The sequence below is a fragment of the Acinonyx jubatus genome, chromosome D4 (genome assembly GCF_027475565.1).
Source record: "Acinonyx jubatus isolate Ajub_Pintada_27869175 chromosome D4, VMU_Ajub_asm_v1.0, whole genome shotgun sequence".
Taxonomy (NCBI): Eukaryota; Metazoa; Chordata; class Mammalia; order Carnivora; family Felidae; genus Acinonyx; species Acinonyx jubatus.
In genome coordinates, this window is record NC_069391.1 from 11,426,666 (window position 1) to 11,452,100 (window position 25,435).

General features: G+C 40.5%; 1 protein-coding gene across 20 annotated transcripts in view; it reads left to right on the plus strand.

Moving 5' to 3' along the window:
• Positions 1-25,435, plus strand: part of DENND1A (DENN domain containing 1A) — a 508,124-nt gene that overhangs the window by 191,052 nt on the left and 291,637 nt on the right. Inside the window, exon 1 of one of the 20 annotated variants that reach the window (XM_027035076.2) lies at positions 1,356-3,610. The exons of the other annotated variants lie outside the window; for them this stretch is intronic. The gene's annotated coding sequence lies outside the window, so the exon portion shown is untranslated. Of the gene's footprint in view, positions 1-1,355; positions 3,611-25,435 lie in introns of those variants that run through there. 20 annotated transcript variants of the gene reach the window in all.

Consider the following 25,435-nt stretch of genomic DNA (forward strand, 5'->3'; position numbering starts at 1 on the left):
AAGGATGTTCAACTAATCTTTGACAAAGCAGGAAAGAATATCTAATGGAATAAAGAGTCTCTTCAGCAAACGGTGCTGGGAAAACTGGACAGCAACATGCAGAAAAATGAACCTGTACCACTTTCTTACACCAATACACAAAAATAAACTCAAAATGGATGAAAGACCTAAACGTAAGACAGGAAGCCATCAAAATCGTAGAGGAGAAAGAAGGCAAAAACCTCTTTGACCTTGGCCGCAGCAACTTCTTACTTAACACGCCTCCAGAGGCAAGGGAAACGAAAGCAAAAATGAACTATTGGGACCTCATCAAGATAAAATCTTCTGCACAGCGAAGGAAACAATCAGCAAAACTAAAAGGCAACCGATGGAATGGGAGACGATATTTGCAAATGACATATCAGATAAAGGGTTAGTATCCAAAATCTATAAAGAACTTAATCAAATTCAACACCCAAAAAGCAAATAACCCAGTGAAGAAATGGGCAAAAGACATGAATAGACACTTCTCCAAAGAAGACATCCAGATGACCAACTGACATGTGAAAAAATGCTCCACATCATTCATTATCAGGGAAATACAAATCAAAACCACACTGAGATAGCACCTCATGCCTGTCAGAATGGCTAACATTAACAACCTCAGACAACAACAGATGTTGGGAGGATGTGAAGAAAGAGAATCTCTTTTGCACCGCTGGTGGGAGTGCAAACTGGTGTAGCCACTTTGAAAAATAGTATGGAGGTTCCTCAAAAAAGTAAAAATAGCACTACCCTATGACCCAGCAATTGCACTACCCTATGACCCAGCAATTGCACTAGGAGGTATTTTTCCACAGGATACAGGTGTGCTGTTTCAAAGTGGCACATGCACCCCAATGTTTATAGCAGTGCTATCGACAATAGCCAAAGTATGGAAAGAGCCCAAATGTTCATTGATGAATGAATGGATAAAGAAGATGTGGTAGGTGTGTGTGTGTGTGTGCGCGCGCGCACATGTGTGTATGTATATATACGTGTATGTATGTACACACACACGCACACACTATATATACATGTATACACACATGCATACATACAATGGAATATTACTTGGCAATCAAAAATAATGAAATCTTGTCATTTGTGGCTATGTGGATGGAACTAGAGGGTATTACGCTAAACGAAATTAGTCAGAGAAAGACAAATATCATATGACTTCACTCATGAGGACTTTAAGGTATAAAACAGATGAACATAAGGGAAGGGAAGCATAAGAAATATAAAAGCAGGGAGAGGGACAAAATGTAAGAGACTCTTAAATATAGAAAACAAACAGAGGGTTGCTGGAGGGGTTATGGGAGGGGGGGATGGGCTAAATGGGTAAGGGACACTAAGGAATCTACTCCTGAAATCATTGTTGCTATATGTTAACTAACTTGGTTGTAAATTTAGAAATAATAATAATAATAAAATTAAAAAGTAGATACTATGACTAATTTAAAAATTGTTCAGTTTACATACAATAAAATTCACTTCTTTAATGTACAGTTTTAAAGTTTGACAAGTGCATAGGCCTATATCTAAACTGCAGTCAAGATGCAGACAATTCCAAATTCCCTCCCGAATTTCCTTGTGTTGCCTGTTATAGTCAAATCCTCCTCCTGTTCCTAACCCCGATGATGACTGATCTGTTCTCCATCCTGATTTTTGCTTTTTCTGAAGTGCCACTAAAACGTAATCATATGATCTGTTTCTTTTGGGGACTGGTTTCTTTCACATAGCAAAATGCGTTTGAGATACATCTATGTGGTGTGCATATCAGTGACTCATTCCTTTTTATCATTGAATAGGCATTCCATTGTATGGATGTAACCACAGTTTGTTTATCCATTCATTATTGAAGGGCTTTTGGGTTGTTTCCAGTTTTTGTGATTATGAAGAAGACTGTTACATACATTTGCATACAGATTTCTGTGTGAACACAAGTTTTTGTTTCTCTTGGGTAAACATCTAGGAGTGGGATTGCTGGGTCATATGCTGACTCTATGTTCCACCTTACAAGAAACTGCCAAACTGTTTCCCCAAAATGGCTGCATCATTTTGCATCTCTACCAGCAACATATGAGAGTTCCAGTTGCTCCACATCTTCACCAGCATTTGGTATTGTCACTTTTTTTTTTTTTTTTTTACTTTTTATTCTGTTAGGTGTTAGTGGGATCTGTTGTGGCTTTCATTTGCATTTCCTTAATGACTAGTGATTTTCAGCATCTTTTTATGGCTTATTTGCCATCTGTGTATCATTTTTGGTAGTGTCTATTCAAATGTCTTGCCCATTTAAAAAAATTGGTTTGTTCATCTATTGTTAAGTTTTAAGAGTTTTTAAAGTGTTCTTGATACAAACCTTTTGTCAGTTACAATTTGCAAATATTTTCTTTCTGTGGCTTGTCTATTCATTCTCTCAGGGTTATTTCACAAAGCAAAGGATTATCATCTTGGGAAGGTTTATTAACACATCAGTCTTTTTAGATCATGCTTTTAGTGTCACATCTAAGAACGATTGGCCTTCCTCAAGGCCACAAAGATTTTCTCCTGTGTTTTATTTTTGGGAATTTTGTGTGGTTTTATAGTTTACATTTGGATCTGTGATCCATTTTGAGGTTTGTTGTTTTTTTTTTTTTTTTTTTTAAGGGTATGAGGTTGAGATTTTTTGGTGTTTTGATTTTTGCATCTGGATGTCTAGTTGTTACAGCACCATTTTTTGAAAAGTTCATCTTTATTGAATTACCTTTATGCCTTTGTCAAAATGAACTATATTTGGATGGGTTTGTTTATGAACTCTATCCTGTTTCACTGGTCATTGTGTCTGTCAATACCATACTGTCTTGATTACTGTAGCTTTAGAGTAAGTCTTGAAATCAGCACGGTTCTTCTAGTTGTGTTTTTTTTTAAAAATTGTGCTTGCTACTCTAGTTCTTTGCCTTATTGCATAAATCCACTGGGATTTGGATTAATATTGAGTTGAATGTACAAATCAGTTTGTGAGATTTGGCATTTTAACAATGTTTGAGTCTTCCATGAACACGGTACATCTCTCCATCTATTTAGGACTGAATTAATTTCTTTCTTTGGTATTTGGAGATTTTCAGCATTCAATTCCCATACAGATTTTCTTACATTTATACCTAAATGTTTCTTTCCTGTTTTTGTTGTTGTTGTTGTTGTTGGCTTTTTTGAGGGAGGAGGTGCTAATGCAAATGGTATAGTTAAAAAATTAAATACTACTTTTTCATTAATTTCACTCTAACTTAGAATCTTTGTTTTCTGAAGGTATTTTCCTATCATTTAAGGTCTTTAGCGAGTAAAAGATTGTTTCTTGATGTTTGTTCTCTGATTCTTCATCTCTTTGTGACTTCATGGCCCTTACACCATTTTGTAATTATGATGTCAAAGCAGAAGCTTCAGAGGATACATCTGGGAGGATCCGAAAAGGGTTCTCTGTGGACTAGTTTTGAGACAGAATCCATGTTTCCTTCTTTCAGTTGGTGTCATAGCATTTTAGAATTTCTTTTGTTTTGCTATGCCTATGAAAATACAACTCAACTTCTTTTACCTCAAAATCTTGTCTAAAGTATGTGTATTAACTTTTAGCTTGATTTAGAATGAGGCTTTGTAGTATACGCTCTGGAAAAAGAGGGTGTTTTCCGGATCTTTCCTCTTAGATGACTTAAGAAGAGAATAGTTTCAGGGAAAATAACAGCAGCTGTTACCTCCATTGTATTTCCTTCAGTGGTTCTGTACCATCTCCTGTTCATGGTTTATTGTTGTATAGCATACGCACTTGGTGTGCGACCAGGTAGAGAGGACGTATCCTGCCTTAATGCTTTCAACACTCATCGTCTGATTTAGTTCTTTTGGCAACTATGTAAATTACAGATGACAGCACTGACCTGAAGGTCAGCAGTGACATGACCAATGTGGAGTGGCTGCCGGAGGGCATGACTTGAACACAGCCCCCCCCCCCCCACCCCCCAGCACCAGGATTCCTGGTCTTCCTACTCTGCTCTCTCAAGATATATCTTCTCCAATTTTAATACTTTGTGGGGCTAACCTTTGGGGTGATGGGAATCCTTTGAAAATCTGCTGAAAGCTCCAGGAACCATATTCAGGACTTCCTCTTTACACACTAATTTCTTTTTTCCAGTTACCAAGAGCCACCCAAGTGCTGTATTCTCTCCTGTGACACTTGGATGCTCATTGACCCTCCCCAGCATGGATGCTTGCTTGTGGGCAAGGGGGAAAGGCCTCAGGCGCCTCTTCCTACTGTCTTCACTTCCTTCTACTCGCTCCATTCATTTTGGTTTTTTTTTTTTTTTCTTCATTCGTTCTCGGTCTGTGCTGGCCCTGGGGATTCAGCTGTGAATAAAACCCTATCCTCAAGGGCTTCATGGTCTAGTGCATTTCGGAAATAGTCATGCTTAGAATGGCTAAAGTTTGTTCCAATGATGCAGAGAGGCAGCATGGAGGAGTGGAAGAATCTGGATTTGTAGTCAGCCCCTGGGTTAAATCTTAGGCAGGTTATTATTGAGTTATTCTAGGCCTTTGTGTGAAGGGAATAATGATCATGCACCTACCTGACGTCATTTCTAAATGAGAGCTTTTCCTGGTAAAAAAAAAATGACTTTTTCTAGAAATTTAATACACATAAAGTCTTCAGAAGAATGACTGTTGCAGACTTAGCCTTTATTAATGTTTCATTGTTATTAGCAATTAAGACTTTTTATTCTAAAATGTTTGAGGGTGAGTCAATGCTGTGAGTCGGGACCTGTTAATGGAGACAGAGCAGTAGCCTAGCGCAACAGAAACTTTGGTATTTAAGGTCTGTATTTGCTAACATCCGGCCAGATTTTACTGACAATGGGTTTAAACAGTGAGGAGAAGTTCTATTTGGCTGTGCAGTTTTTCTTCCTTGCTAAAAGCTGCCCTCGGTTTTCTTTTGTCGTGTGCCGTTGACCTGTGAGAATCCAGTTTTTAAGTGACCACACAGGTATTTCCTCGGGACGAACACTGCCTCAAGATTTCCATGGCATAATTTGTGACAGGATTAAGTTATGCCAGCTTTGAAGTCAGTCACAGCCTGAGAGCACAAGAAGTTGTTTACAAAAGGAGCCCATCGATTCTCCCTCTTTCTCTGGAAGCATCCGAGCAGTGAGACTCGCACAGTCTGTTTGGCACAGTGGCCGCTCTCAGCTGGCCTGGGGCCCTCCTGCCGCTGGGCAGAGAGAGAGGAGGCACCAGGGCCCTGCTTGTGGCTGAGCAGAGCCCGCCTGCCGGTCTGCGCGAGCTTAGCTGGGACCTTGCAACTGTGTGCCGCAGCCTGCTGGTTTCGTTGCAATATCTTTTCCTTAATATTTTCCATCTGGCCAACAATGACCTATACAAAGACAGACACAAACCAGGATTTGAATTATGAGGAGTGTGATGCTAAAATGCTTCCAAATCACACTCTAGAACCTGGAGTCACGGGCGGCTGACTTTGCATACTGGAGCGAAGGAAACTTTTCCCAAGTTGGTTTGTAAAGCATTCAGTCACATCAAAGACCTGAGCCATTCAGCTTTTAAGTGTCTTAAAAGGCTTTGTAAGTTGTCTCTGAACGTCACTGAATTTTTGCATTTAATTCACAATTATGCACTAATATTGGGAACTTTTTGAGCAAAGATATTATGAGGGTCATGAGCCAGTTTCATATGCAGCAGCTACATTTTTAGCTAAATCTAAAGCTTTAATAGTTAGTGAGGCTTGGGGCATAATTGGTTATCATTGCGGTCTGAATGGCATTACAGTTGCCGGGATGATATACTATAAACTTGGAACTCCTTGAAAATGAGATTTCGGAACCGAATGAAGAGTTGCCTTTGAGTTTCTCTTTGCTGAGAATTTTCCCGATGATGCGTTTGTTAATGGCTTTTGAACCAGACTGAAATGGTATAGAGTAAAGCCAGTTTCGTGGTCTTGAGTCATTAGAAACCAATTTAGAATATTAGGCAAAATTAGAAGACACGTTTACATTTTGACAATTTTGTATCCACTCTCAGAACACTTAGGGATCATTTGTAATTTTTTTTACAGCTTGGTTCTTTGAAGAATTGCTAATCCTCTCAGTCTTTTTGTTCTTAGAGCATCCTGTAGATGAACAGAGGTGAGTTGCTCCTTCCTTTTTCAGAGGACAGACATGTGCTCAGAGAGGTTATGATCCGGCGTCTGTGGCCCAGCCTTGAAGGAGAGGCTGGGTGGGGAGGCCTGGCCAGGCATTTTGATGCTCAGACGTCAAGTCCATGCTGCCACCTCCTGTCTGTATCCTAGCTTTCATTTGAAATCAACCCGGCTTTTCTTCTGAAGTTTGCTCCATAAATATATATATATATATATATATATATATATATATATATATATATATATTTTTTTTTTTTTTTTTTTTTTTTTTTTTTTTTTTTTTTTGCGCCATTTTGTGCTCCTCCGGCTTCTCCTCACTTTTTTCTTCTCCTCCCCTCTCCTCCCCCTCACTCCAGGTGGTTAACTCTCAGTGCCAAAGTTGAAGACAGATTTGGCCTGGAGCCAGCATTGGGAAGGCAGTGTTTATTTTTCAGTACCACTAAAGGATGAAATTCATGCTAAAGTCTTACGAGGAAAGTTTAGGTGTGTGTGGTTTTAGAACCTGACTGGATGCTCCACATCTGTGACCCTGGCCCTCCCTCTTTCCAGTCTGCCCTGATGAGTGGTGCTGGTTTTATATTGTGGTTCTCAGTTTCCAACTCTGGGGGTTAGGATGAGAAATGCAGGTTAATTGGAGCAACTCAATTGACTTTAAAAATGGGAGCGAGTGCCTACTGCTGAGACTACAAAGGTTAGACTAGTTCAGTGCCTTTGAGAAGAAGAAGGAAGGGAAATCTGGAATTTTCTCTCTCTCTCTCTCTCTCTTTCTCTCCTTCCTCTTTCTCTCCTTCCTCTTTCTCTCCTTCCTCTTTCTTTCCTTCCTCTTCTTTCTTTCTTTCTTTCTTTCTTTCTTTCTTTCTTTCTTTCTTTCTTTCTTTCTTTCTTTCTTTCTTTCTTTCTTCAATCAGGGCAGCAGGCACAAAGATCATACCAGAATATGGTTAGTGTTACAGTCTATTCCTTCATTCAATAAACGTCAGTTCAGTAAACATTTACTGTGTTCTACACGAAGCAGCAGTGCGGAGACAAGGTGTTCTTGTGGGAGAATGTGGTCAAGCCAACAGTTTCAACGTGGTGAGTGCGTGAAAGAGGAGAGCCCCGGGGGAGGTGGGAAGTAAACTGAGACTGACAGGGCAAGTGAGCATGTTTAACCCAGGGAATTGGGGAGCAGGGGTAGGAATGGGGAATAGAAAGAGCATTAGAGGCAGACTGAATCACACAGCAGAGAGGCCAGGCAGCAAGGCGGCTAGGCACGGCCAGGTGCCTCTGCCTAGTGGCAAGTCATTAACTGTGCCTCCAGCAGAGTGCCTCTGGCAGGGGGAGCCTGAGAGCAAGGACCTCACATGCCATGTCGTGGCTTTTGGACTTGAACCTGAAGTCAGTGAAGAGTGACCTGGGGAATCTTAAGTAAGGGAGTGACATAATCGGATTTGTGTCTGAGAAAATCCTTTTCACTCCAGTGTGGAGATGCTGATGTGGGTCCCAAGCCTCGCTTCCTGACCTGTGTTAGTGCCGAGGGGTAGAGGAGAGCGAGGAAGCAAGCTTGCGGTCGAAGGTGAGAGACAGGCCGTCACTTCCACACTTGGAAAGACTATCATTTATGATCTAGAAATCTTGAAGGCTAATAATTGAAAAGTCCTGTTTTGTATACCTACATTCCTAGCGTTTTGTCTCTTAAATGCCCATGAGATGTTTGTTGGAAGAATGAACACCATTTCTTTTGGGCAAAGGTGGCCGATTTAGTCTTTTCATTCCATTTTGCTTGAACTCTCCTATCTTGTGTTTCCCAGGTGTACGCTCACAAACCACAGAACTGAAATAACGCACACAGATCCTGGGTGGCAGCAGGAAGCCAATCTTGGCTTCCGAAACTTGCCAATGATAAGTAAGAGTGAGTTGTAAATTATCGTGGACCAAACCATGAAGGAATGGTAAAGTTAATTCTACTAAGATTAGTCAGAAAATAGGTTGAATGTGTTTTGAATCGCCCTGACAGAAAGGTGAGCATGTGTCTGTACTGTTTGCTGGGCCTGGTCAAAAGACCGTATTTTGCTGAATGAAAGGATCGGAGGGGCAATTCTTCTGATCTTTTGCTAGGCTGAACTGAGTCCTCCACTTTGATGACATTTGAAGTTGCAGGCCCATTAATGAGAACACTTTAGCTGGTCTCAGACCAATCTTTCTTCCTCTTCTCTTTACCTTTGTTCATTTGGGGCCCCCCTCTTTGGTCCCTCAGCATGGGCAGACCTTCTTCCATTAAAGAATAAGAGCATTTTCCCCTGGAGCTCAGGCCATCTGAGACAGCTGCCCCTTCTCTCTCCCCGCCCCCCGTCCCCAGCCCCTCTTGTTTTCTGTCTTCTTTAAGACTTAGCTGAGGGGGTGAAGAAAACCTTTTTTCCTCTCGTCAATCCATTACACTGCTCTCAGGGACCTTCCCCTGTTTGAGTACATGGTGATTTTGAGTTACATTTTGATGTAGAAGGTGCAGTCTTTAAAGAAGAGTTCACATATTTAATTGATGATCATGGCATGGAGGGAATAGAGTAATTGAGTATATTGTCCATTTTCAGGATGGAAATTAAATTAGAGCCAGCCTTTAATTAAGAGCTGCGGTAGTTACTGAGGCAGTGTGCCATGGTGAAAAGGGGGAAGGCTTTGACTCCACAGACTTGAGTTCAAGTGTTGGTTTCCTCATTGACAGATTTGTGACGTTGGGCAAATACTTAACTTGGCTTCACTCTCCTTCTCTTTAGAATGGGAATTAATAACACCAGCAAAATCTCGGTTGTTGAAAAGGATGAAAGTCAAATAAAATAGTAGATATTGAGTACCAGCTCTGTTTTTGACACCTAGTGAGAACTCTCTGTAGGACAGTTGTCCTCATGATTGTCATCCACAGCGGTGGCAGCATAGTGCCCTGTGGAGCGAGTGGACCCGGGGTCAGGACAGGGTGTGTGTCCTAACCTGAAGCCACATTCTGGCGGTGGGTGTGATGCTGAGGAGGGGGCACTTCGCCTCCCAGAGCCTTAGCTTATACAGCGAGGGCTGCGATTTCCACCCCTAAAGGGCTGTGGAAACTGAGATGGTGAACGTCCAGCACTAGTCCAGACCTTGGCAAGTCATGGGCATCCCAAACGCAGACCTTTGTCAATGTCATCTGGACTCCCCTTTGAAAACATTTTTTTTTTTCCCCAACAAAGCCCCTAATTCAAATTCAACGTTGGCCTCAAATTTTGATTACTCTCAACGTTGCTGCAACAGAAGCACGCCCAGAAAATAATCATTCCAGTGTTCCTCTGAACCTGGAATGTACGAGGAATCAAATGCAAACATATAATCCTCGATATGAATCTTGGTAGGAGACTCTCGTTTCAACTGCCTTGAGAAATTGCACTGAGTATGGAAAGGATGTCGGAACTTTAGCCAGAGCTGCAACTATAATCACATTATTTTGCTGCTGCTCAGTGGAGCTAAGAAAGCTTAAGAGTATTACCATCTGGGCAAAGCCAACCAATGGTGAACTGTGAACTGCTTACCAACTTAACAGAAACTCTTGCTACCTCATTCATTAATTAGGCCTTTATGGCACACCTTCTCTTGGTTGCCTGGCAACCATAATAGCAGTCATTAAATTCTGTCATTTTGTATTAACCCTTTGGCCCTGGATTGGGAGCCCCCACCTTAACACTAATGCATTTTACATTAGTACATCTACCTGGGAAATCCCATTCCCTTGACACATAAGCCGTAAAGAGCAAATAACCAGAGTCCAAAACCAGAAAAATTTCCTTTTTTTCCTTCACATTAGTGTATGTGCTTTTAAGGCTTTACAAAATGTATCTGTCAGGATGGAGGCCATTTCCCAATTTGCTGACAGACAGACATAACATACACCCAGCAAGATGAAAAGACTGCTGGTTTCCCAGAAAACAGGAGCTGACTGTGACTTCTGTGGGCTTATGGAGGAAGGAGCCCGTGTGAAAACCAGATGGGAGAGCTGTGAAGAGTTGTATGTTTCCAAAATTGCCTTTGTAGCTGCTTTACAAAAATTTGGACCATGCATGCTGGAGGGATAGGGGCCATTCCAACGACACACTGCTTGGCATCTCAGTGATGGATTAGCATGGTAGAGAATAAACTCACAGCAGAAGCTGTGAGGAAATGGAGTGGCCAAAAGGCAGCCTCTAGGAGACGGACAAGGGCTCCCGCAGTGTTCCGTCCCCTATTACTCACAATTCCGTAAATGTAAACATGGGGTAAAAGTCCTAAATTAAAATAGGGTTTAGGAATTTAAAATGATATATTCTCTTTACTTGAATGGACTGAAATGATTTGGGGCATGTGTGGTGTAAGTGAAATAAAATAATTCCATTTCAAGGAAGTAGTATTTTTCTCTCACCGAAAGGAAGTTAGGTTTTGGTTACACAAACCTAGGTTCAAATCCCCACTCTACCCGGTGGCTGTGTGATTTTACACAGCTGGCTTGCTTTCTTTTTGAACTCCCTTTCCTTATCTATGAAGTGGGGGTAATCCTTTCCCCCATAGGATTGTTGCAGGGGTTGAATGAATTATATACATCTATGGTCAGAACTTGGCCCATGATATGTATTCCATACATTTTTTCAGCAAACGAGTACTGGGACTACCGTGGTGAGCCAGACGCTTGGCGTTTCTCAGGAAATTTTACTGCCACAGTTGGTGTCAGATCCCCTTTTTCCCCCAGTTTACCAGTAAGTCCCAGAGAAGGTGTTGCCTGCCCAGATTATTTGACCAGATCTGAGAGTCGTATTTGGGTCACCTGACTAATCTGGCGGCTTCTCGATTAATTTTGTAAGAAGTGAAAAGCAGCCACATGCATTCACTCACTAAGCCGGAGTTGTTTTATCAGACGTAAAAACTAGATGGTGCATTTGTGGCTCGTGTGATTACAGTGGGGTGGCCCTGTCTTAAAGTTGTTGGCATGGTTTATTGAGAAGTTAACATAAAAATGTATTCTTCATGCCTCCATCCCGCCAAGAATGCATGTGATACTAAGAGCATCTGGGATTTTAAGTGGCTACTGTTTGTTAACAAAGCAGTAACTTCCCCAAAGGAGTTTTGCGAGTTGGGAGAACTCACAAAGGCAATTAATTTTGTTCTTCGGAGCAGTGCCTCCACTGCATTCGTTTGCACTTCATGCAAGCTTAAATTATAACCCAGGAGCCAGTCCTACCATGATCCGATTTGATATTTAGTTTTGATTTTATTAGTAGTTGTCTTTAATAGATGTCTTGTCATGTAGGTTTCCTGATTATTAGTAATTTAAATTGACTCTGAGAATGAAAGGAAACCGCAGGCAAGAAACTGATGGGCTGTGACCACAGCGGTCCTCCAGCTCTCACGGCAGCTGTGACGCCTCGGCCCCCCCACCCAACCCCCTCCAAGGCTTTGAACAGTCTTGCAGCTAATGCTGAAAATGAGAGCTTAATACCGTTAGTGTATGGGAACCTGTAAAAGCAAATGAGCATCGTAAGTGTTCTTTCCTCTTTGAAGGTAAGTGTTGTCCATGGGTCCCCTCTCTACTTGATCAGATCGAATTTGACCCAGGAGTAGCGATCTGGGAGGATGCTGACTGAAAAACAGTGATCGCAGGAGAAGTAATTTCCCTTGTTCTTATGCAGGGCCTTTCCACCACCCTCTGGAATTGCTTATGGTGTCTTTGTGAAGGGAATAGATGAACACTTGCTTTTTTCTCTGCTGTGCTTTAGGTAGTGGCCAGATGCACATGTATACTAAAAGAGGCTGTTCCCTGGAGTGGTCCAGGGCAGTGCAAGTCATGCTCTTCAGGGGCATTTCTTGTGGGCTTTAAGATCCAGTGCTTCAGCACTAATTTCCCTGAGCTCCAGTCTTACGGTTGATGACCCTGGAATCTCGTACCTTAGGGTAGATTTAGCTTACTTTAAATCCAGAGATTTGAAAGCCAACTCTAGGTCATTTGCTAAATAATTCTACTCATTAACCAAGCATGTATTAAGTACCTACTTATTCAGGCATTTATGTGAAGGAAGGAGGGAAGGACATTATTTGGGTGAGTCACTTTCTGTCTTGAGGTAGCTCCCAGTCCCTCAAAGGATGGTCTGACCAAGGCAGTTTTTATAGGAGTTCTGGAACCTCATGTGATATGGCCCCACCCCAGGGTCTCTAAGCCACAGAGTTACTTTTTTGCAATAATTTTGTATTCTCATTTTTCTTGCCGATCCAGAAAGTTAAATTGTGAACAAAATATATTTTAGAAGTGAGTGAAAAAAAAGAATTTTTAAGAAGTCAGTGAAATCTGTTACGGAGAAATGTTTGTTCCTGGCAACCAACCTGAAGACTTTTCTTACGGAGCTAGAGCCTAGAAGGGAATCCATTTTCAACTTATCTGTCCCTCCCCTTCTCCCCCCTACCCCAGCCCAGTTTTCACCATTTTTATAGTTGTGGTAACATACAGGCATGTGATAGTGTGTGAAAGCATGCTGCTTTTCTCCTGCCACAGCACTCCTGGCTCCCTCTCCAAGAAGGGCTGGCTCGGAGAGGTTTTGTCCTCCCAGCCTGCTGGTAAACAAGGTGGCCCAGAAGAAGTCACCAGCACAGCCTCCCACACCTCTGGGGCTGATGTCTGTGACTCAAGCAGGCTCAGTGAAAATTCAAGAGGACACCAGTCCCAGCCTGCCAGAATGACTTTTTTGGTGTATTCGAGGGTGGGCACTGGTTACCGCCGCCCAGGCTGATCCCACTATAAATGTACGTTTTCCAGCATATGATAATGCCCGTACTTTGCCTTTTGCTTACTTGATCAATTCTAACGTGCCTGCTATAGGCAAGAATGCTTTTAATTATACACATTAATTTTTAAGCAATTTCAGAAGTAAATTTCAATTTCTGGATAGCTTTTGTTTGTAAGCCATGGGTCTAGCTTTAAAAAGGGACATCATCTTATGATTTATTTTTAACCTCCCCTCCCTATATGAAAAAGTAGAGCAGCAAAGTCATGTCTAGACTCAAACCTCAGCTCATCTTTTATGAACTAGGTGTCCCTGGGCAGGATATTTCACTTCCAAACTTGTTTCGAGAGAAAACCAATTAATTAATTAACAAATTAATCCCCTCTCATTGTTGCTAGAATTAAATATAATGTATATATGAAATATCGGCAGATTGTGATGCTTAGGAGAGTCCAGCCTTTTCATGTTCTCATTCTCTTTAGTTTAAATTTTAAAATGTATTCATTGTCTTTACCGTGATTTGTGGGAAAACTGTGTAGTTCGAAATGCCATAATAAGGAGTTTGTGCAAAGCCGTGATGAAAAGACCGAAGACCCATTGCCCTGCTCCTATGAACAGTTGCTGTGAAGAAATGGAAATGCTATTCTGAATTGACCTGAGCCAGTGGTCCTGTGCTCTAGTCTCTGATTCCCAGATGATAACAGATGTCTCTTAAGTGATTCCAGGTGTTCTGAACATTGTGAAATCTCTTATCTGCCACCTCCACGGTTACTCCTTAAAGTTCTTTTATATCGCCTCTTTAATAGTATTTGAAGGATCGGGGTTCCTTGACAGCTGTTGGAACTCTAACTCCCTACTTGAAGGGACGCTGCTTTTAGTCCTCAGGTGATCTCCAGACTTTCATGCTGTACTGTTTGATTCGAGCCCACATGCCAAATAGTTTTTAATATGTTCTCCTTTTTTATTAAACAGATTTTGTCATGTCCAGGAGATTTCCTGCCGGTAGCAGCTCTAACTTTTTCTCACCATCAAGGCATTCCCTGCCCCTTGTTAACTCTCGGCCTGGGATTTTCTGCATACTTCTGTTCACAGTATTCCTGTTGGCATCCCGTGGGCTAGGAAACCTTCCCTGAACACCTTCAGAATCCAGTCCTCCCTCTCCCATAATTTAGAGTGTTTTATGCATACTTGTAGGTTCAGGCCTTTCAAAGCCCACATTCACTTTGGGGGAAGTTCTCGTGTGTCACATCTGAGCTTCACTTCTGTAGCAGGAGTTGAGGTATTTCGGTAGAACATTCTGTCAGATTAAATGCGATGGGAAGTATTTAAGTATGTAAGTATGTAAGTCCATTACAGGGCTGGACTTGATGTCTAAGTTAAGCTGTATATCTTAACAGCTTTATGACTTTGGCCTAGTATTTCGGCTTCTGAGGCTTCTCGCATTAGGCTGTTGCAGTGGTTTTGTTTTCATCCTGCCCCAAACCCAGTGAAAAGAAGGGGAGTGGAGGTATTGGCTTGAGATGGAAGGAGACGTAGACAATTTCCTATGTTTTAGCAGAAGGGAAGGAAGACGAGGCGAACGTACATTTGCATGTACATCCCATGTCTGGCCATGTAGCTGCCGTCCTGGTGGTGGTAATGGCTGATATTTATGGCATGCTTACTCTGTGCCACCCACCATTCTAAATGCTCCAAATATGTTATTTGACTTTCCTGCAGTCCTGTGAGGTTGGTGCTACTCTTATCCCCCATTTAGAAATGAATAAATAGCACAAAAAGGTTGACTTACCCAAAGGACAAGGGAGAGAATAAGGGCCTCGGTGATCTGGTTCCAGAGCCCAACCATCCAGTGGCGTTTAATAAATATTTATTGAATGAATGTGTTTTTGGAAAGTTGAGGCAATTCCTGTCTGTTAGCTTCTATTTTCTTGGTGAAGTAGGTGGTGAGATGAGACACTGAGAGTGAAGAAGAGTGTGTGTGGAGATGAGATGTTTGAGTGGAGAATGGAGGAGATGTAAAATAGTTATGTAGGCTGACTGGTGAAAACAGAATTGCTGGATGGTGTTGAAGGCTTAGTTGGTACTGTAGACTCTGGAAGTGTGGAATTTTTAGAGGCACAATATGTTTGTGGGGAATTTTTTTTCCCGACCATGCTTATCAGCCCAAATGTAGGCACAGAGAAGGTAACTAGCTGTATTCATTCAGGAATTAGGTGTTTCCATGCATATGTGATGAAACGGAAAGAAACATGATAGACCACAGAACTCAGCTAGGTGAGGCAGCAGTGAAGAATGAAGGGTCTAACACATGGGGAGGTGTATGGTCTGGTAACAGTTGTGAGATGAGTAAGCACCAGGGACAGGAAACTGGTTTCAGAATTGGGGATTCTGAATTGGTGACTTCAGAGGCAGAAGAGGTTTGGGAGTGGTAAGGTCAGAGGGATACTAAAGGAGAAGGTACAGTACAGAAGATGTACAGAAGATGTACAGAAGGTGCAGTACAGAAGGTGGCCGAGGTACAGTACAGAAGATGGTCAGAAAGATGACAGGTCATTGAAACTCCTGAGAGGCCAGGGTATTGGACGCAGTCAAATATGCACTTCTGTTTTTAGGTAATATTTCCCAATAGCAGGGGAATCATTAATACTGATGTATATTTGTTTATTCCCTTTTGTATGAACATTCTCAGGTACATATTACTCATCCCAGTAGGTGAGGGAGACGAATGGAAACAACCTCTTCCAAGGTGTTTTAGTTATATTATAATTTTCAAGGAGGTGGGATGTCCCTAGCAACATTTAAAGATTATCAGAACTTTCTAAAAGTGCAAACCAGGGACGCCTGGGTAGCTCAGTCAGTTAAGTGTCCGACTCTTGATTTCAGCTCAGGTCATGGTCTCACGGTTCGTGAGTTCAAGCCCCATGTCTGGATCTGCACTGACTGCCGAGCCTGCTTGGGATACTCCCTCCTGCTTCCCCACCTACCCACCCACCCCCCCACCCCCCTGCCCCTCCCCTGCACCTGCTCTCTTGGTCTCTCTCAAAATAAATAAATAAAAACTTTAAAAAGTGCAAACCAAATTTTTATAATACTGAATTTTTTAAAAAATAAGGTACTTTTAGATGCAGGGCAGTTGCACTTTGGGGTTATCTTTCATTGGCTGGTGAGTGACCAGAAAGTATTCCCTAGAGCAATAGTTTTGTTGAACCTTGCACATTTGGCTTTCCAACTCTGATAATGATATCCCGATTGTTTGTTGCTTGCAACTGAAAAAAAGGCTGTCGAAACTCATGATACGTGGTGCCTTGTTAGAAAATTTGGTTGGTGGTATAAAAAACAGAACAGGACAAACAAAAGACTCTTGCATCAGAATGCTCTGTAATTACTTTATCTTAGTTTTTATAACTTTAAATGCATGCTTTTTGATTAGCGAATATAAAATGTTTATAAATCTGAGTATTATTTACATAGGTAGGTAAGGAACTTGCAAATGCTTTGGTAGCTCATAAGTATGTTGGTTTGATGAAAAGAGCATTAACTTGAAATCAGAAAGACCTGAGTTCAAAACTTGCTCTACCGAGTGCTATGGGTTCTTTAATGGTAATTCTTAATTCATTGAGTTGTGACACAGATTAAATAGCTTGTGTAGGTAAATGTTTGGCAGGTAGTAGTTGCTGAACAAATATTAATTTTCCCCATTATTCCAGTGATTTTTAGATCATTTGGCTTGAGGAAACTTTGGCTTTTCAAGTTCCTTAGAAATCCTAAGTGGAGGGGCACCAGGGTGGCTCAGTCAGTTAAGTATCCGACTCTTGGTTTGGCTCAGGTCATGATCTCATTGTTGGTGAGATCGAGCCACAGTCCAGCCACTGTGCTGACAGTGCAGAGTCTGCTTGGGATTCTCTCCTTCTCTCTCTCTGCCTCTCCCTTGCTCACATACTTGCACACTCTCTCAAACTTAAAAAAAAAAATTCTAAGTGGAAAATTTGTCATACATTTTCCAGCTTTCATGAGTGTGGCCAAGTTTTAGGAGAAATTTCAGTAGGTACTATCCGAAATACAGTTCATAATGTAGGGATATTTGCCAGAATTGACCCTCGTAGAGATTGACCTATATGGGTGGATAGTAGCCATTGTTGAGGCGGCCATGCACCAAGGGGGTAGAAATAAGCCTTGATGCTAGAGGAAGGTGGGTATTTGCAGAACGCTTAACAGGACTAGGGAAGTGCCCAGGGGAGAGGTGTAGGGAGTAAGAGGCCTCTGACATTTGTCCTCTGAGGTCAAGTTCAGGAGTTAGCAAAGCAGAGGCAGTGCCAGGCCAAGCATAGAGACTCCAGGGAAATCACTTTGGGGAGAATGAGACAGAGAAGGCTTTAGAGCAGAGTTGATCCCAATGTGAGTCAGTTCTTGATCATTACAACAATTCCATCCAAAAGGCATGAGAACAAAGAACATACCTTCTCACCTGGAAACGGGGGCACTGGTGCTCAGAGAGGGGCCAGAGGCAGGGGCAGGGCTGGGAAAGAGAAGTCCCTGGAATTAAGGAGACCTCATACAGAGGGGCCGCTGAGCTGACAGGAGACTTGTCTACTCCACTTAGGCCTTCCCCCCTGATAGGGTTGCATAATGCTTGGCATCTCCACTTTTAGACAGAGAACAGATCTGACCATTTTCCATCCTGCTGGGTTGTGGAACGACAGCTCTTGATATGCTGACCAGCTGCCTCAAGGTTGATTCCAGGGGAACAGTGGGAAACTTACTGATAGCCAAAAGAGGCTGAGACAGAAGTAGTTATCACAAAACTGTAAATGAAATTCAAGTCATATGTTTAACCCAGGGTCACGCATTTATTATGTAATACCTGAGAATGAAGGGTCAAAACCAATGACATCACAAAGAAATCAAGTGATCATTTATTAAGAGATTAGAATCCAGTTAAAAACAAAACTCAGTTTTGGGTATGTTAAAAGAGGTGGAAAGAAGCAGAAGGCTCTAGGAGTTTTGTTTTGTCTTAATTTTACTCCTGATTATATAATCAATATACGCTCATTGCTCAGCCTACTCCCCTAGCAAATTGAAGGTGCTATAAGAAAATAGAAGAAAAAAACCCACACAACCCTACCATCTGCATGCAACAATTATGACATATTCTTTTAGTGTTTTTCATGTACTTATATTTTATATATGGTTATTTAAAATTTATTTTTTCTGTCATGAATATATTTAGGCTCTCGCGTAAATGTAGAGCATGCCAAAATTGAAGAAAGTGACCCATAATCCCCTCTACCCTGAGAATGTAGATGTCCAAAACTATTAAGCAAGCAGTATATCAACATTTTCTTGGTAAATCGTTAATATATGTAATTGAGATAATACAGGTTAATAAAAGGGTACAGTTGACAACCCTTCAATTCCACTTCTCTATCCAGAATATCACTTTTATGCATAGTTATTACATGTGTTATGTGATGCATATGAAAGAACAGAACATGTATAAGGTGTCATAAATTGAATACCTGAGAATCTGCTGCCCTAAGAATATGGCCACTGGCATTAAAACTATTCCTGTGGGACACGTGGACTGTTTCCAGTTGTTTTTCACTTGTTTGTTGTTATTTTGCTGTAACAAACACTATTATGGACGGTCAGAAGAGAAAGCCTGGAAGCTGCTACCACATCTTCTGACCCATCTGTACATTTGTCTGTGAGTTCTGCTTTTTCTCCTGCTCTCATGGATGCACTGTCCAGATTCTTGGCAAGAGGAGAACCCGCATCTGCTAGGTTCCATCCGCTCTCGCCTACTCAAGATGTGATTCCATCACCTCTCCCCTTTCTGTTCTATATTATCGCTTACCTCGCTCTGTACTCTGTCTCTCCCCTCATTGTACAAGCGTGTGGCTGTTTTCCCCCATCTTAGAGGGGGTGTGAGAAATCACTCTGTTGGATCAAATTTTTTTTTTTAATGTTTATTTTTGAGGGAGAGAGAGAGCACGCGCACACACGCAAGTGGGGGAGGGGCAAAGAGAGAAAGGAGGACGCAGGATCCAAAGCGGGCTCTGTGCTGACAGCAGACAGCCCGATGTGGGGCTCCACCTCCCCAACTGTGAGATCATGACCCAAGCCGAAGTCAGAGGCTTAACCTACTAAGCCACCCAGGCACCCCTGAACCAAGTTCTGATATCTTTCATCATCTGATCTCCAAGGAACCCTATTTTCCTGTTTTCTTCCTACTTTCCAGGCTTTTCTGTCTCCTTTGCTGATTCTTGTATGGTCTCTCAAATCTTTCAACATCTGTGTGCCCCAGGGCTCAGTCCTTGGACTGACTTCTTTCTCTTTGAAATGTATTTAATCTGCTGATTACATCCAGTGTCATGTGATGGCTCTAAGTACCATCTGACAGCTCTTAAAATTAAACATCAATCTCAAGCCTGGACTTCCCTGTGAATTCCAGTTGTCTACAGCTCTGCTTGGCTGTTTGACAGGCAGTTTTTTATAGCATATCCAAAATTCAGCTTCTGATTCTCTCAGTCTTCCCCATTTTACTTAATAGTAATGCCATCTTGCCTTGTGATCATGCCAGAAACCTAGAGCTGTCCTTGACCTCCCTCTTTTGCTCACACATTCTGTATCTAGTCTCCTGGTCAGCTTTCGCTTCTATTCAAGTATATCTTAAGGATGTAATCACTTCTCTTCACCTTACTGCTACCACCCTGGCCCAAGCCATAACCATTTCTTGCTGGATTACTACAAGTGGCTTCCTGGTTTTCAGTTTTAACCTCTTAAATATTTTTATATTTTATTTTATTTTATTTTATTTTATTTTATTTTATTTTATTTTATTTTATTTATTATTTTATTTTATTTTAGAGAGAGAGAGAGAGAGACTATGAGTTGGGGAGAGGGACAGACTGGGAGAGAGAGAGAGAGAGAGAGAGAATCCCAAGCAAGCTCCACTTTCAGCGTGGAGTCCAACTCAGGGCTCGATCCCATGGCCCTGGGATCATGACCTGAACTGAAATCAAGAATTGGATGCTCAACCAGCTGAGCTACCCAGGCACCTCCAGTTTAAAAAAAAAAAAAATTAATGTTTTTATTTATTTTTGAGACAGAGAGAGACAAAGCATGAGCAGGGGAGGGGCAGAGAGAGAGAGTGACACTGAATCCGAAGCAGGCTCCAGGCTCTGAGCTGTCAGCACAGAGCCCGACGCGGGGCTCGAACTCATGGATTGTGAGATCATGACCTGAGCCGAAGTCGAACTCTCACCAACTGTGCCACCCAGGCGCCCGGGGCACCCCCAGTCTTAACCTCTTAGCTGCAACTTTCCTCAAAAAGCATTCCTCATCTGATCCCACAATGCAGAAAAGGGTTTGAATGACTATTTTCTCAATTCTCTCAAGGAGGGAACATAAATAGTATCATTCTTGATATATAGAAGTGTAGTTAATCCTTTACATACAAAGGAATACTTAAGGCATTAAGCGTCCCCCCACCCCAGTTTCACTGACATACAACATTGTATTAAGGCACACAATACAATGATATATGCATATATTATAAAATGATTACCACAGTGCATTAAGGCTTAATTCTTTCCTTAGAATTTTGAGAAGAGAATGACAGTGTCTACAGTAGGCACAGCACCTCGAGGGATTCTAAAAAAATTGTCAGACCACTCCTTGGCCCCATCCTCCAGTGGTTTTGTTTTGTAGGCCACGTCTTTACAGTACAAGGCCCGAGGTAATGTGGTCCCCTATTTACCTCTCCTTATTTTCATTCCATTTCACACTTCCTCTCACTCACTCTGCTCCAAACATATTGTCCCCTGCATTGTTTCGTCTGGTCAGTGTTCTTCCAGATAATGACATGATTTGCTCTCACCTCTGATTCACGTCACCTGCTTAGTGAGACCTTCTCTGACCCCTGTGTTTAAAATCACCCCTTTATATACCTCATCCCCCTTCCTTGACTTACTTGTTTCATGCTATTTCAGTTCTCTTTTTCTCATCCTTCCATTTGCTCTCATTATCCTAGGAAACTTGATTTTCCTGTTATCATTTCCCACTTCATTTTGTGCTTTTTTCTTCAACTTTTAACATTCATATATTCATCACCTAGATTTTAAAATTAACATTTTACTATACTTGCTCTACCACATGTCTATCCATCCATCAATACATCTTTTTTATGCATTTCAGAGGAAGTTGCAGACATTAGTACACTTCACCTCTAAACACTTCTGCTTATGTATTACTAACTAGAATTCAGTATTTGTTTATCATTCTTTCCCCACCCTTCCTAGAGAAAAGTTACGTACAATGAAATGTATAAATCTTAAGTCAACTATTTGGTGAGTTTTGACAAATGCATACACCTGTGTGGTCCAAGCTCTTCTCAGAATATGGAGCATTCTCATTACCCCAGAAAGTTCCCTCATGGTTTTTCACAGCCAAACCCTGCACCTGTCCCCCAAAGGAAGCTACTTTTATTATTTTCTTCCATAGGCGAGTTTTCCCTGTTCTAAAACTTCACGTACTCTTTTGTGTAAGGATTCTTTCCTCATTGTGATGTTTTTGATATCCATGGTGGTGTTGGTTTATCAACAGTTCTTTGCTATCTATTGATGAATATTTGTCCATTATATGATTATGTCCCAGTTTGTTTATCCTTGCTCCTATTGATGGACGGCTGGGTCATTCTAGTGTTTGACTATTGTGAGCAACGTTGCTATGAACACTCTTATAGAAGTCTTTCTGTGATCACATATTTTCATTTCCCTTCGGAAATACAAGAAGTAAAAGTGTTGGGTCATAGGATAGTTGTATATTTAGTTTTATAAGAAATTGCCAGGCCTTTTCTTAAGGTGGTTGTACCATTTTGCACTCCCCCCATGTATGAGAGTTCCAGTTTGGCATCCGCACCAATATTTTGTGTTGTCAGTCTCTTTATTTTCAGTCATTCTGGTAGGTGTATCTCACTGTGGTTTTAATTTGCATTTCCCTGGGGACTAATAAGCCCTTAATGTGCTTATTGGCAAGTGCAGAAAGTTGGTTAAACCTTTGACTTTTTCTTTATTGAGTTGTAGAAATTCTTTATATATTTTAATACCAATCCTTTGTCAGATATATATATTTCACAGGTATTTTCTCCCAGTCTAGAGCTTGCTTTCTTAATAGCCTCTTTTGATAAACAGGGTTTTTTTTATGTTGATGAAGTTTGTGAATACTTTCCCTTTATGATCAATATTTGCTCTGCTTTACAAAACTTCTGCCTGCCCTCAAGTTGCTGTTATGTTTTCTCTTATGCGTTCATCTAGAAACTTTATAATTTTTGCATTTAAATTTGTTCTCTGTCCTAAATTAATTTTTGTACCCGGAATGAGGTGGGGATTTGGTGTTCATTTTTTTTCTTTCCATATGTTTATCCAGTCTTTCCACATCATTTGTTGTGAAGACTGTTTTCTCTGTTGGGTTGCTCTGGTGCCTTAATGATTGTGTAAGTGTGAGTCTATTCTGTGCCATTGTTGGATTTATTTATCTTTATGTCACAGTCTTGAGTACTATAGTTTTGAAGTGACTATTGAAGACCGGTAGTATATATGCTCCAACTGTGGTATCTAGATTGCTTTAGATATTCTAGATCATTTGCATTTCCATGTATATTTTAGAATCAGTGTGGCAGTTTCTACAAAAACATCTGATTGCAACTATTGAATCTATTGCTCAGTTTAGAGAGAAGACATCATAACAGTATTGAATCTTTTAATCCATGAACATGGCCTATCTCTCCATTTATACATATCTTTAATTTCTTTCAGCGGTATTTTTTACTTTTCAGTTTCAAGGTCTTACATGTCTTTCATTACATTTATTCCTAGGTATTTTAGGGTTTTTGTTTTGTTTCGTTTTACAGTGCTGTAAACAGAATTGTTTATTTTATTGTATTAGCCAGTTGTTTGATATACATGTAATTGATTTTTTTGTATATTGACAGTGTATCCTGTGACCTTGTTGATTTTAGTTATTAGCCGTTATAGTACTTTATTAGATTCTCTAGGTCATATAAACAATCATGTATCCTGCATATATAGAGAGACAGTTGTACTTCTTCCTTTTGGATTTTTATGCCTTTAACTTTTGTTTCCTTCCTTATTGCACTGGGTAGGACCTCCAGTGCCATGTGGAATGTTGAACACAAGTGGTGAGAGCAAATATCTTTATCTTGTTTTCAGTGTTTTACTATAATGTATAACAAAGAACTGTAGATTTTTTTTTAGAGATACCCTTAAAGGGAGGAAGCTTCCTTCTATTCCGAGTTAACAGAGGTGTTTGTTGTTGTTGTTGTTGTTGTTTTTTATCATGGATGGGTATTGACCTTTGTTTTTTATTCTGCATCTATTGCTATGAACACCTGTCTTTCTCCTATATTCTTTTAAAATGGTAAATTACAGGGGCACCCAGGTGGCTCAGTTGGTAAAGCATCTGATTCTTAATTTTTGGCTCAGGTCATGATCTCACAGTTTGTGGGATTGAGCCCTGAACTGGGCTCTGCACTGACAGCGCAGAGCCTGCTTGAGATTCTCTCTCTCCCTCTGTCTGTCTGCCCCTCCCCTGCTCATTCTTTCTCTCTCTCTCTCTCTCTCTCTCTCAAAATAAATAATAAAAACATTTAAAGATTGAAAAAAGTAATCTTAAAAAAATAAAATGGTAAATAATCAATTGCTTTTAAATGTTCTAAACCACTTGATAATATTTTATCCTTTTTATATATTACTGGACTTTGTTGAATATTTAGTGTAGAAATTTTGTCTCTGTTCATGAGAGATATTAGGTTATATTTTTTAAATATCTTTGTTCAGTATTATTATTGGGGTTATTTTTCTTTTGGATGTTTGAAGTTTCTGCCTTTCACATTTAAATTTTTAATCTACCTGGAATTGCTTTTTTATGGGTATTGTGCAGTTGAATTCCAATTTCATTTTTTTTTTCTCCATTTGGAAATCTAGTTGCCCCTGTAATGTGCTTTGAATAGCCATTCTTTCCCCTAGGGGTTTGCATTGTCCACCTCGTCATATATCTATATCAAGTTTTCCTTTATCTACAGGTCTTATTTCGGGTTTTTCATTCTGTTAGCTACTTTGTCTATCCCTATGCTAATATTTTGTTGTGTTGGTTACTGTAGTCTTAATATTTGTCGATAAGGTTTCCTCACCTTCTTTTCTTCAAAAATGTCTTGCTTTTCTTAGTCCATATACATTTTAGACTTGTGTTACTAAGTTTCATAAAAGCCATGTTGAGATGTTGATTAGACTTTCATTGAATATGTAGATTGGTCTGTGGTGGATTAACATCTTTATGTTAATGAATCTATCCAATTTCGAATGTGATGTCGGTTTTTTTAGGTCTCATTTTAATATCTTCTAATAACATCTAAACATATCTTCCATAGTGGTCCTGCACATCTTTGAGTCATTTTTTCCAGAAGAACTTATTTTTTGTGTGTGTGAGTTTATCAATGGCATGTATCTTTAATTTTCTGTTGTTTAGCAATTCAGTTTTTAATATCTTGATCTTTGGCCCATGTACCTAATTAACTCTAGTTATTTATTCCATGTTCTTTTGGGTTTCAGATGGAAATTCATGTAATTTATAAATGACTATTTTGTCTTCTTTCCCTTTTTAAAAATGTTTATTTATTTTGAGAGAGAGCGAGCAAATGCGCACATGGGTGCCCAAGTGCATGTGAGTTGGGGAAGGGCAGACAGAGAGGGAGATCGAGAATCCCAAGCAGGCTCTGTGCTGTCGGTGCAAAGCCTGACCTGGGGCTCAGTCTCAGGAGCTGTGTGATCACGACCTGAGCCGAAATCAAAAGTCAGATGCTAAAGCGACTGAGCCACCTAGGCGCCCCTCTTTCCTCTTCTTTATACCCTTTATTTCATTTTTTTTTTTTTTTGTCCAGTTGTGCTGTCCAGTATCTCTAATACAGTGTTGAGTAGAATTAAAGATAGTGGATTTTTTTTACTGTGTCTGACCTTAAGGAGTATTTTAACATTCCTCCAGTAAGATAGGTCTTAATTAGTTATTTATTAGGTTAAAGAGTTTCTTTTGTGTTTCTGATTTGCTTTTACTTGTTTGTTTCATTTACTTGCCACAAATTAGTGTGTCTAATTGTTGATCTTAAATGAATTTGCTTATTCTATCTTCCTGATTTGTCTTTGGAGTTCTGTAATTTCACAATGCTTTATCTCTGATATAGATTTCTTTTATTTCTCTTGCTTGGGATATCTGGATCAGAAGTTCTGGAATGTTATCAGCCATTATTTCTTTGACTTTTGCCTCTTCTCCATTGTTTTTATTACATTCTTTTAGAAATCTGATTAGAATATGTTAGTTAGGCTTTTTCACTCTCTCTTCTTAGTTGCATATCTTTTGCAGACTTTCAGAGTGGTATGGCCATAGACTATCTTCTTTTTCACATGTAATTTTTTTCTCTTTGTCT